The sequence below is a fragment of the Triticum aestivum genome, chromosome 5A, assembly GCF_018294505.1.
Source record: "Triticum aestivum cultivar Chinese Spring chromosome 5A, IWGSC CS RefSeq v2.1, whole genome shotgun sequence".
Classification (NCBI taxonomy): domain Eukaryota; kingdom Viridiplantae; phylum Streptophyta; class Magnoliopsida; order Poales; family Poaceae; genus Triticum; species Triticum aestivum.
Window position 1 is genome coordinate 93413192 of NC_057806.1, and position 14587 is coordinate 93427778.

Consider the following 14587-nt stretch of genomic DNA (forward strand, 5'->3'; position numbering starts at 1 on the left):
ATTTCTTGACATCAGCAGAAGTGACACCTTCTCTAGCCTTGGGAATGCCATTCTCGACGACATACCATAGGTCGACGTCAGTGGCTTCAAGATGCATGCGCATCTTATTCTTCCAGTAGGGATATTCAGTTCCATCAAAGACGGGGCACGCAGCGGAGACTTTGATTATCCCTGCAGTCGACATAGCTAAAACTCCAGGTGGTTAAACCGAATCACACAGAATAAGGGAGCACCTTGCTTTGATACCAATTGAAAGTGCGTTATATCGACTAGAGGGGGGGGGGGTGAATAGGCGATTTTTATGAAAGTCTTCAAAACTTGGGAGTTATGAAGACAAACAGTGAAGATTATGCCTATTACTGTGCAGCGGAAGTTAGATTACACTAGGCCAGCCATGGTCAATAGAGTAAAAGCACAGTGACAAACAGCTTCAGTGTAATAAGGATCAAGTAGGAAGAAGTTATGAAGCCAAACAGATCATGCATTCACGTTGTGAAGACAAATGATAAAGCAAGCATGCAATGACTTCACAATGAGTAACAACAAGAGAAGCAAGTGAAGATGAAACCAGTGACTCACTGAAGACAATGATATGTTGGACCAGTTCCAGTTGCTGTGACAACTGTACGTCTGGTTGGAGCGGCTAGGTATTTAAACCTTAGGACACATAGTCCCGGACACCCAGTCCTGAACACACAGTTCAGGACACCAAGTCCTCACCGTAATCTCCTTGAGCTAAGGTCACTTAGTCCTCGCCCAATCACTCTGGTAAGTCTTCAAGGTAGACTCCCAAACCTTCACAGACTTTGTTCACTGGCAATCCACAATGTCTCTTGGATGCTCTGAACGCGACGCCTAACCGTCTGGAGGATTCACAGTCCTCAAGTGTAATAAGTCTTCAGATCACACAGACAAGAAGACTCAAGTGATGCCCAATTTACTCTGGCTCTAGGTGGTTAGGGCTTTTCTCCTCACTAGGAATTTTCTCTCAAAGGCTTCGAGGTGGGTTGCTCTCAAACGACAAAAGCCGTGCACTGAAATCTAAGCAGCCAACCGTTTATGGTTGTGGGGGTGGGCTATTTATAGCCACTTGGCAACCCGACCTGATTTGTCTGAAATGACCCTGGGTCACTAAGGAACTGACACGTGTCTCAACGGTCAGATTTCGAACTCTCATGGCAACTTTACTTGGGCTACAAGCAAAGCTGACTTGTCCGGCTCTGGACAAGATTCGCTCTCATTTTCTTCACTCGAAGACATAGGTTTTTGATTTAGGCATCACTTCAGTCATTCTGACTGGTTCTCCTAGACCCCACTTAATAGTACGGTCGTTCCTATGACTCAACAAGAATAAAAAGAACTACGAAAGATCTAAGTCTTCGAGTTCCATAGGCTTCATAACGTGTCTTCTGTTGTCATAGTCTTCAATGTGAATATCTTCATATACCACCTTTGTCTTCAATGTCTTCATTCATTTTTAGGGGTCATCTCTGGTAGTAAAAACGAATCAATGAGGGACTTCTACCTGTGTTTTCCTGCAATTCTCACAAACACATTAGTCCCTAAACTAGGTTTGTCGTCAATACTCCAAAACCAACTAGGGGTGGCACTAGATGCACTTACACTTTCACATGCATAGTGGTTGTCATCATAAGTTGAAGTGGATCTCCACAAGTACAACCTGCCATGTGCATTTGCTTTCCAAAAGCAAATTAACTTATATGCACATCTTCAGGGGGAGCCCTTGCAACTAATGAAGACAATTCCTTATCCTTTACAATTTCACAGATTATATTCCCCGTTGAAAACTTCAACTAGTTTGTCATCAATCACCAAAAAGGGGGAGATTGTAAGTGCATCTAGTGCCACCCCTAGTTGGTTTTGGAGTATTGACGACAAACCTAGTTGAGGGACTAATGTGTTTGTGAGAATTGCAGGATAACACAGGTAGAAGTCCCTCATTGATTCGGTTTTACTACCAGAGATGACCCCTAAAACTATATGAAGACATTGAAGTCAAAGGTGGTATATGAAGATACTCACATTGAAGACTATGACAAGAGAAGACACTATATGAAGCCTATGGAGCTCGAAGACTTAGATCATTCGTAGTTCTTTTTCTTTTGTGTTGAGTCATAGGAACCACCGTACTGTTAAGTGGGGTCCAAGAGAACCAGTCATATTGACTAAAGTGATGCCTAAACCAAAAACCTATGTCTTCGAGTGAAGACTATGAGAGCGAATCTTGTCCAGAGTCGGACAAGTTAGCTTTGCTTGTAGCCCAAGTAAAGTTGCCGTGTGAGTTTGAAATCTGACCGTTGGGATACGTGTCAGTTCCTTAGTGACCCAGGGTCATTTCGGACAAATCAGGTCGGGTTGCCAAGTGGCTATAAATAGCCCACCCCCTTCAACCATAAACGGTTGGCTGCTCAGATTGAAAGCACGGCATTTGTCGTTTGAGAGCAACCCACCTCGAAGCCTTTGAGAGAGAATTCCTTGCGAGGATAAAAGCCCTAACCACCAGAGCCAGAGAGAATTGGACATCACTTAAGTCTTCTTGTCTTTGTGATCTGAAGACTTATTACACTTGAGGACTGTGCATCCTCCAGCCGGTTAGGCGTCGCGTTCAGAGCATCCAAGAGACATTGTGGATTGCCAGTGAACGTAGTCTGTGAAGGTTTGGGAGTCTACCTTGAAGACTTACCAGAGTGATTTGGCGAGGTCTATGTGACCTTAGCTCAAGGAGAATACGGTGAGGACTGGGTGTCCTGAGCTGCGTGTTCAGGACTGGGTGTCCGGGACTGTGTGTCCTAAGGTTTAAATACCTAGCCGCTCCAACCAGACGTACAGTTGTCACAGCAACTAGAACTGGTTCAACAAATCATTGTCTTCAACGAGTCACTGGTTTCATCTTCACTTCACTTTACTCACTGTTACTCCTTGTGAAGTCATTGTATGTTTGCTCTATCATTTGTCTTCACTGAGTGACTGTGTGTTCTGTTTGGCTTCACAATATCTTCCTACCTGATCCCTACTACCTAGCTGCTATTAGTCTTTGTGCTTTCACTTCATTGAATACTTGACTATGGTTTGCCTAGTGTAGTTTACCTTCCGCTGCATGGTAATAGGTTCAATTTTTATCGTTTGTCTTCAAAACTCCCATGTTCTGAAGACTTTCATAAAAATCACCTATTCACCCCCCCTCTAGTCGATATAACGCACTTTCAATTGGTATCAGAGCAGGGTGCTCCCTTGTTCTGTGTGATTCGGTTTAACCACCTGGAGTTTTAGCTATGTCGACTGCAGGGATAATTAAAGTCTCCGCTGCGTGCCCCGTCTTTGATGGAACTGAATATCCCTACTGGAAGAATAAGATGCGCATGCATCTTGAAGCCATTGACGTCGACCTATGGTATGTCGTCGAGAACGGCGTTCCCAAGGCCGGAGAAGGTGTCACTGCTGCTGATGTCAAGAAATTCGTTCAACTGGACTCTACTGCCAAGAATATCATCTGTGGTCATCTGACCAAAGGACAGTATGGCCGTGTGAGTGCTTTGAAGACATCCAAGCTAGTCTGGGACTGGCTCTCCAAGGTCAATGAAGGCATCTCAACCCAGAGAGATCAGAGAATCAGTGTCCTTCGCAACCTCTTCAATCACTTCAAGCGAAATGACAATGAGAATGTCCAACACACATTTGACCGACTCACTGACATCACAAATGAGCTTCAAGCCCTCGGCGCCACTGAGATTACCAAACACGAAGTCATCAAGACGCTGCTGAGATCACTTGATAGTTTGTTTGACATCCTGGTCCTGATGATTCAAGAACATCCTGATTTCAAGACACTCGATCCGTCTGACATACTTGAGAGGCTCAACACACATGAGTTTCAGCTTTCGGAGAAAAGAGATATCTACGGTCCAAACTATGGACGAACTCGTGCCTTGAAGGCAAAAGCTGTCTCCTCATCTGAAGAAGAATCTGACAGCAGTTCTGATGATCCTGAAGACATTGGAAGGGAACTTGCTATGCTTGTCAAGAAGTTCCAAAAATTCACCAAGAAGAAAGGCTTCAGAAAGTCTTCCCGATCAAGTTCAAGGAATGATGAAGCTCCTGCTCATGACTACAAGAGGAAAACATGTCACAAGTGCAAGAAACTTGGCCACTTCATCTCTGAGTGTCCACAATGGGACAATGAGAACAAAAAGAAGAAGAAGAGCAAGGAATATGACTCTGACGACAAGAAGAAGAAGAAGAAGAAATACTCAAAGTCTTCTTCCAAGTCTTCCTCAAAGTCTTCATCACACAATAAGAGCTCATCTGGCAAGGCACGTGTGTTTGTTGGCAAGGAAATGGATTCAGAGGAGGAGTCTGCTTCTGAGGAGGCGGAGCTGGAGTCTGAGGAGGAATCCGACTCAGGCGTCGCAAGTCTGGCTACAGCATACGTTGCCAAGTCCATCTTCAACACTGAAGACAATGACTTCATCACCGACACCGATGCAAATGACAAGGACTACTCCGCTTCTACCTACTGCTTCATGGCACGCGGTGCCAAGGTAAACACATGCACTACTCACTATCAAACATCTAGTGACGATGACTCTGATTGTGGTTCAAAACCTAGCTACAAAACACTTGCTAAAATTGCAACTGAACAACAGAAAGCTATGGAACATATTCAAAAACTATTAGACAGAAGCGATGATCTGTTAGGTGCTGAAATGACTCGATCGGAATCCTTAATTGAAGACATAAAAAATCTTCACGGTAAGTATCAGGAACTTCAAAGTCATCATGAAACTCTCTCAACAACTCATGAAAAGCTTTCCTATGATTATCTTCAAAGGAAGCAAGATCTTGAGAAATTGAGAGTGGTTCATGAAGATCTTCAAACGGAAAACGAGTCACTTCGCGCCAAACAGATCAGTCCCGCTCAGGAAGGATTTGAACACCATGTCTTAAATGCATTGAGCGTGATAATGCTACTTCTGTTGCTGAATGTTCTACTGCTACTGTTGTTGCAATATCTTCAACTGTTGATGTGGTAACTAACCCCTCTGCCGAGGATACCACCGCTATTGCTGATGAGAATGCTAGGTTGAAGACATTGCTTGAAATAGGGATGTACAAAAGTCTTCAAGGGCATCAGACACTATGTGATGTCCTCAAAAAGCAGATTCTGAACCGAAACCCTAGGAAAGAGGGTGTTGGGTTCATAAGGAAAATGAATGCAGATGGCTCTTACTGGAAACCTGAGCAGTCCCCCAAAACCATGTGGGTTGCTGCAAAGGAACCTTCAGCAGATCCATCCAATCTAACTGGCTTCACTTGTGCTAACCCCATTATCATTGATGAATCCTTTGATGCAAACTATATACTGTTTAAGAATCAGAATGGTGAAGTGTTTGCCAGGTACATTGGTACTAACTGCAGGAATGGACCGCCTATGAAGAAGATCTGGGTTCCGAAAAGGTGTCTGGAAAATCTTCCTGTGAATGTCTTCATGACACCTCACGTGAAGAAGACAAACCTCAGACCAAAGGCTTCATACGGTCCAAAGACTTCATACAAATAGAGGACTCACCTGAGTCACACTAACGCAAATGTTTTGCAGGGAAACCATACTCAGGCATATGAATATGAGAGCGGTTCATCAAACTGCCATGTTCATAAGACCAAGAACTATTCTGCTTATTCTTATGAGTACTATTGTCCGCCTGCAAGACTGTTTGCTAGGGCTTCAAAGCCAAATTTCTCAGATGCTGCACTTAGACTTATTGCTTCTAAGCCACCCGTGAAGATGTGGGTGGCTAAGAAAGCTTAACTCTCTTTTGCAGGGAAAGGTCTCCAGCAGAAAACCAAAATCGTCTGACGCTATTGCTGGGGACCTTAAACATCTTGTAGGGCGCAAGATCAAATGCCCAAATGGTCTTACTATGTACTTCGTACCTGAATCACTTGCTACTCTCCCTGTTAGTCCTAACCTGGATCTAAGCTTACCCACTGGTTCGTCAAATGTTTTTGCTTCACAATGCTTTTGGTAAAGCCTATCCCCCTAACTGCACTGTAGGGTACGACACCAGCGTCTTCAGAATGGATTATTGACAGTGGGTGTACAAATCACATGACTAGCAAAAGAAGTCTTCTTATGGACTCAACCTTACGTCCATCCGACAAGAGCCACATCACATTTGCTGACACTAGTAAAAGTAAGGTATTGGGTCTAGGTAGAGTTGCAATCTCAAGGGATCAACACATGGATAAAGTCATGCTTGTTGAATCCCTTGGCTTCAACTTAATGTCTGTCTCAATGCTTTGCGATTTGAACATGATTGTAATGTTTGGAAAATATCGTTGCCTTGTACTAATGGAATCTGACAAGTCTCTAGTGTTTGAAGGGTATCGAAAAGATGATTTGTACGTGGTAGATTTCTCAGCAGGGCCACAGCTTGCAGTATGTCTTCTAGCAAAGGCTTCAGAATACTGGCTCTGGCATCGGAGGCTTGGACATGCTGGCATGAGGAACCTCCACACCCTTGCGAAGAAGAAGCATGTCATAGGCATCGAGGGCGTCAAGTTCAAGAAAGACCACTTATGCGGTGCCTGTGAAGCAGGGAAGATGACGAGGGCCAAACATCCCTCGAAGACAATCATGACCACAACTCGACCCTTCGAACTGCTTCACATGGATCTTTTTGGTCCCACTCATTACTCAACTCTTACTACTACTGCTTGCCTCTATGGATTCGTTATTGTTGATGATTATTCTAGATATACTTGGGTGCACATAATCCTTTACAAGACTGAAGTGCAGGATGTCTTCAGACGCTTCGCCAATCGAGCTATGAACAATTATGGCGCTAAGATAAAGCACATTAGAAGTGACAATGGCACTGAATTCAAGAACACTAGCCTTGATACATATCTTGATACCTTGGGCATCACAGATGAATTCTCATCCCCGTACACGCCACAGCAGAATGGCGTCGTCGAACGCAAGAACAGAACACTAATTGAGATGGCCAGAACGATGCTAGATGAATACAAGACCCCAAGAAAATTCTGGCCCGAAGCCACTGATACTGCATGCCATACAATCAATCGTGTTTATCTTCACAAGCTGCTGAACAAGACATCTTATGAGCTCCTTACTGGCAAGAAGCCAAATGTCAGTTACTTCAGAGTATTTGGCGCAAGGTGCTGGATCAAGGACCCACATCACACCTCAAAGTTTGCACCAAAAGCACATGAGGGTTTTATGCTTGGATATGGAAAGGATTCACACTCCTACAGAGTCTTCAATCTCTTTCATTACAAAGTGGTTGAAACAGTGGATGTGCGGTTCGATGAGACCAACGGTTCACAAAGAGAGCAACTGCCAAATGTGCTAGATGAAGTTCCATCCAGTGAATGAATCAAGCTAATGGGAACTGGAGAAATTATACCTTCTGAAGCTCATCCTGAAGAAGAACTTAGCATCTCAGTACCTGATCAACATGAAGACAATGCTCAGCCTGAAGACATTCCTTCCAACAACGACAATGAACAGCAAGAGCAAAGTCTTCGCCCTGTACATCCTCGCGTTGCTAATGAAGTGCAGATTGAAAGAATAATTGATAGCATCAATGCACCTGGTCCACTCACTCGTTCAAGGGCAACTCAGCTAGCAAATTTCTGTGGGCACTTCGCATTCGTCTCAATAGTGGAACCCAAGAAAGTTGAAGAAGCCTTCATGGAACCTGAATGGATTCAAGCTATGCAAGAAGAGCTTCAACAGTTTGAGCTGAATAATGTATGGGAACTGGTTAAGCGTCCAGATCCATGGAAGCACAATATAATAGGCACCAAATGGATATACCGCAACAAGCAAGATGAGCATGGTCAAGTTGTCAGAAACAAAGCTCGCCTCGTTGCTCAAGGATATACTCAAGTGGAAGGCATTGACTTCGATGAAACATTTGCTCCTGTGGCTAGACTTGAAGCCATACGCATACTGCTGGCCTATGCAAATCATCATAACATACTTCTATATCAAATGGATGTGAAGAGTGCCTTTCTCAATGGCAAGATTGAAGAAGAAGTGCATGTTGCACAACTGCCTGGCTTTGAAGATCCAAAACATCCTGACATGGTATACAAGCTCAACAAGGCACTGTATGGCCTCAAACAAGCCCCTCGGGCCTGACATGACACACTCAAATACTTCCTGAAGAGCAAAGGCTTCATACCTGGTTCCCTAGACCCCACTCTTTTCACGAAGACATATGATGGTGAACTGTTTGTGTGCCAAATATATGTGGATGACATTATCTTCGGCTGCACCAATCAGAAGTACAGTGAAGAGTTTGGATATATGATGCAAAAGCAATATCAGATGTCTATGATGGGAGAGCTAAAGTTCTTCCTCGGTCTTCAAATACGACAACAACGCAATGGGATCTTCATATCTCAAGAGAAGTATCTCAAAGATTGCCTGAAGAAGTTTGGTATGCAAGACTGCAAAGGCTTCACAACACCAATGCTAGCCAAACATCATCTGGGTCCTGACGACAATGGTAAAGAGTTCGATCAAAAGGTATACCGCTCCATGATTGGTTCTTTACTTTATCTATGTGCATCTAGGCCAGATATTATGCTTAGTCTTCGCATGTGTGCTCGATTTCAAGCGGCACCAAAGGAGTCGCATCACTTAGCTGTGAAGCGAATTCTTCGATATTTGGCTCACACCCCAACTCTAGGATTATGGTATCCAAAGGGTTCAGAGTTTGATCTGGTTGGATTCTCGGATGCTGATTATGCTGGTGACAAAGTCGATCGCAAGTCTACATCAGGCACATGTCACTTTATGGGACGATCACTTGTATGTTGGTCTTCAAAGAAGTAGAACTATGTATCTCTCTCCACTGCTAAATCTGAATACATTGCTGCTGGATCTTGCTGCGCTCAGCTTCCGTGGATGAAGCAAACACTCAAGGACTATGACATTCATCTGAAGCAAGTGCCACTTTACTGCGACAACGAAAGCGCCATCAAGATTGCTAACAACCCAGTTCAGCACTCGAAGACAAAGCACATTGAAATTCGTCATCACTTTCTCAGAGATCATGTTGTGAAGGAAGACATTGATATCATACACGTCAACACTGAAGAGCAATTGGCAGATATCTTCACCAAGCCCTTGGATGAGAAGAGGTTTTGCAAGTTACGGTGTGAGCTAAATATCCTGGAATCCTCAAATGTCCTGTGATCAGGCACACATTCTAACCCTTATGCATATTGATGACTTAGATGTGCAACACACAAAGTAAAGTATATCTTCAATCAATGAAGACACACATTCTAAGTGTGAATACATTAATGTGGAATTTGACTTCGGAGCGCCAGGATAATTATGCGCCGTGTCTGGGTCTAATACTTCCTATACGGTGGGTAACGCCACCACCAAACATTCTATTTTGAAGTGTTTCACTCATGGCGTTACCTTGCAATGTCTTCACATTTGGTTTGGCTTCGATCTCAACATATTTTCATGATTATCTTCACTATGTTGATTATATATATATATATATATATATATATATATATATATATATATATACACTAGTGTTATGTCCTCTATAGCATTCACTTATAGCTATGTCTTCGTGTTGAATCTTTTGAAGTAAGTGAATGTGATCAGACCCTAACCTCTCTATGCTTTCTATCTCAAACTCTATCTTTCCAAGTCATATGCATTCTATTGAAACTGTCGAATGTCTTCTCTGCGTCCTTGTCAGCAGAAGATACAGAGACAACCATTAAGTCTGTTTGCAATGCTCATTCCTCCACATGAAATCCGGAGAAGTAGGAGCGACCACCCGACAATCCAGGCGTGCGTGGGACGTAGAACAAACCCCAAAATTCTGCATAATGACCACGTGTTCCTCAGATGCGAATCGCCAGGGGCACCTGTGTAATAGCACAGTGCCGCCCCCGTGCCTATAAATACACACTCATAGTGGTCATTATCTCTTCTTCCACCCTTGCACGAACCCTAGCACCACCGCTAGCTCTCGACGACGCCGGCGACGAAGCGCTTCGCTGCCGCAACCTCTCCGACGCCGTCTTCATGCCGACCGCGGACATCATCCTCTCCGCCGTCGCCGTAGGTGTCCTCCGTCGCCAAGTTAGGGCACGGAAGAGTGAACTGCTCAGCCTCATCTCCCACTCCGTCTAGCAGTTCTCAGTGTGGTAAATAAAACTCCCTTTTTACAGCACCGTTGATCCTATTGATCTGTCACTTTCTACCACAAGCAGTTTCTGTTCACACAAGCTAGATCTCTCTCATACTGCATCTCATAACATGCCTAGTATATTCACTTGTGCTTCACAAAGTAGTTAGATTCCTCACTTGTACTGATCTGTGGATTCGTACAAATCTGGAACCAACTTCTTATCTGTGAGTGAATGTCTTCGCATGATGAGGTCAATGTCTTCTAAACTGATTTATCTTCAAAATATTCTGAGAATGCATATGATCTCTTCCCCTTCCCTCGCACCTTAATGCTGTCACAGGTACATGTCCGTGGGAGAATCCTTTGGTTCTCATAGTCTGCATTCATTTGCAGAATTCTTACAGCATCACATAAATTCTCCCGAAGCCAGTTCCTATTGGTCCCGCAAACAAAAACCTTTGAAGCATTTGAACGTCTTGAAGCCTTTCAAGTTAAAGTTTATGGCTTCAGAGAAAGCAGCAAGGAAGGGTGGCAGAAAGCGTCGTGGTGAGACCTCCAGAGATCTGCCAGATGAACTCTCAGAAATGTACAAGACAGATCCTGAAGAGGATTACAGTCAGTGCAAGACACGAATCCAATGGATTCGAAGATATTGGGCAGAACAATGGTTCAAATACAGATTTGTGACCCAGGAGTATGCTGAGAAAAACGCCATCAAGAGACCGTGGGGAGACATCCTATTCAAGAATCTTCTACCCAGGTCCAGAGATGAAGCCATTGCTCAAGGCTTCTATCCATGCATGGTCCGTGGACCACAGCCTGCTGATGCACACTCGTCGTCACTGCTATGCTGTCGTGACGACAATCTGTTCAAGCGCAACTTCCAGTTTGCTCAGAACTCAGCGAAGCAGAACAAGAAGACTTTTGGGTTAGACTTCAACCCTGGTCCCTCATCTCCAAGGGCAGATGGCACACGACATGGAGAACCCAATGTCATCGGTCCTTTCGCCAACCTTGAAGGCCTCATCACCTACATCTTGGTTCAAGGGACTGCAGTGAATGAGCATGCAGCTGACACTGAGTCTGATGACGCGCCTGCAGTGCCGAAGCCAAAGCAGTTGAAGAAGCCAAAAGCTTCAAAGCCGGCCCCTTCACCAAAAATCTCAAGGGCGAAGCCATTGGCAACTGCACCTCCTGAAGACAGTGTGCAGTCTAAAGACTTATCATGCGTCTCCAAGCCACAGAAGGCCAAGATGCCTTTGTCTCACACTGGCAAAGAACTAACAGCTGCTGCCATTCTGCGCAACGACGACATTGATCTGTCAAGTGATGAAGATCTTGCAGATGACGCTCTTGAGCAACTCATCAAGAGCAAAGAAGAAGCAGAAATCTTCAATGATCTGCCTCTCTTTGATGTCACCATCATCCACAACTTCATTGACGAGTGGTTTGACACGCCAAACATCAGCTTTGAAGATCTGCAGCTACCCATTGGCCTCAGTGTTGCCTTCCAAGGCGCCATTGCTTCAGAACTTGCTATTGCCCAGCGCATTGTTGAACTGAAGCAGAAGATTGACTATGAAAAGGCTCAGTTCAAGAAGCATATGGCCAAGCTCAGCATGCAAGAAGTGAAGAACTTCAAGACAATGATGCACGAGCTCAAGGAAGCCTTTGTGAAGAAGCGTGCAGAAGCTCAGGGTTCGCGTGAGCGCATGAAGACTCTGGCTGACAGATGTGTGCAAGCCTATAATGAGGCTAAGAAGCGCAAGGCACTTGGGCATCCTGGCATCGACCCCAGGATGGCCGCAAAGAAGAAGAAGAAGCCTGCTACGGCTGAACCTGATGCACCAAGGCAAGAAGCGGTTCCGATTGTCTTCCCAACTAGACTGACTGGCTCGAAGCCAAAAAGCCGGTCAACAACTTCAGAGCTCAAGAAGACAAGAACTGCTGAGGCTGAAGCCAGGAAGAGGAAACACTCTGAAGCCTCTCCTACTGCCCCCACCAAGAAAAAGAGAAAGATCAAGAAAGCTCGGGCTGCTCCCACAGAGCCCTTGATAGTGGAACCCATTTCTATGGTTCATCCTGACGCAGAACGTCAACTGACAGTTCATGAGCCTGCTTCCACAAAGGCTCCTGAAGCTGAAGACATTCCAATAGCTGATCCCATCGCTGCTGAAGACATTGGTCATCATGACAATGTAGAAGATGATGCAGTCGTTCCTCAGTTTGAAAACAGCGAACTCATCAGCATTGGTCGTCCATTGACGCCAATTGCATAGGATGCTTCATGGGCGGATCACCCACAAGAGGAAGAAGACTATGAGGCCCAGCCCACTCCAACTCCATAGGCGTCGTTTGCGTTACGCAGGCTTCGCAAAGGTCCAAGGCCTCAAGTCTCTGCTGAAGACATTCCGGCTGCATCAGCCGCAGAAGAAGAAGTACCACAAGATCCCACTCCCTTTTTCCACCAAGAAGCAATTCTCCAGGAGAACGTGCCTGTGACCGACCCTCCAGCTAGTCAAGTGGAGGATGAAAATCTTGAGGCTGCCACAACCAACAATGAAGCTAATGTGGAGCCCTCCCCAGCAAAAGCTTCAGAAGACAGTGAAGCCACTGATCCCGCCACTTCTGTTCCTGTGTCTGCTGCCGGTCCCCAATTCAACTATCATGTTGAGCACAGGCCTCAGGTCCTGAAGCCAATCCCAAGACTGCCAAGGTTTCCAGGTCCTGCATCAGCACCTGGCTCCTTCAACATCAATGGCTTCAGGGCAGACAACACGTTCTTCAATAGCTCTAGGAACCCCTACTCAAGGGAAAGGATATCATCTGATCGGTTCTGGAGCTATCCTCAGTGAAGCTATTACTCTTGCATTCTTTACAACCAAGGTTGCATCTTCCCACACAAGCGCCTTGACGTTGAAGCTATAGCTGGTCTGCCCTGTCTAGAGGAAGCGTTGGATTGCTTCAAGCAAGTGGGTCTGCTGCAGTTTGTTACTGCTGAAGAGCATTGGAATGAAGAGCTGCTGCTACAATTCTATGTCACACTTCACATCAAAGGGTACAGCAGAGATCCGAAGACTTGGGTCCTGGAGTGGATGACTGGCAACGTTCAACACGAAGCCAATGCATTTGACATCATTGAGCTCACTGGCTTGCCCACTCCTGGCGATCTCTTCGAGCAAGGCTGTCAGCTGCATGCTGAAGCTATTGAGAGCATCTTTCAGTGGCTAGAACCTGATATGAGTCAAATGCTCAGCATGATGAAGCCATTTCCCCAAGATGCTGTGTATCCCACAGAGTTCTTCGTTGAAGACCTTGAGTACCTGCCCAGAACCATCTATCACATCATCAGGCGAACTCTCTGGCCTATCAAAGGGCACTCTCCAAATGCCAAGCTTCAGGGTGCAATGAAGACTTTGGTCTTCTATATACTTCATGGCAAATGCTTCAATGCACAGGACTTCTTCATACGCCAACTTTCTGCATCAGGCATTGATCTGTTTGGTTTGAAGTTCTACGCCCCTTGGGTCATGCGGCTGATCAAGCTACACTCCGCCATCTCGTATCAGCCCTCAGCCCACAACCATCGGATCTTCTTGCCTGACGTGGACATGTCTACTGAAGCCATATATTCTGAGCCTGCCAAGCAACCTCTAAGTCTTCAGAATGCAGACCATCAGAGTTTTACTCAGAACGTTGGAGGCGTTGAAGCAGTTTCTCGGGTGTATCCTTTGGCTAGCACTACACGTGCACCACACCCTGCTTCCACTGAAGCCACTGATAGTGCCACTGCTCCAAGACCCAAGAAGCGCACTCGTGTTCTCAACGACCGAGAGCTTCTTGTGGCTCTACATCAGAAACAGGATAGGCATCATGACTGGCTGAAGCGTCAGATGAAAAGCCTCTTGGTGGATGTTAATCGCACTCGAAATCTTGCCACCAAGAATGCTTTCGTTGCCCATGAAACCTGTCGCCGCACATGGAAAGGGCTCACGATGATGTGTTCTGAAGCTGATCTTCAAGAGGATGGCTTCTCTGAGAGATTCAAGTTTGACTCCACACCTCCTCGAAGGGCTGTGCTGCTAGGAACTCCATCCCTTGAAGACTCTGAGTTCTCTTCATCTGCTGCCACAGTGACTGCCAGAATTATTGAGGAAGAAGACGATGCTACTTCACCGCCACCTCCTTCAGCACCTCCAAGCTCTTCTGCACCACCAAACAACACCAACAACCCTGCTACTTCACCTACTCCTCATGGGAACGAGTAGAGGCTCTATGTCTTCAAACCTTTTTGGTCATTACTGACAAAAGGGGAAGAAGCATATGAGATTAATAGTCTTCAAGCGGGTCCATATGGGCGGGTGCTTTAT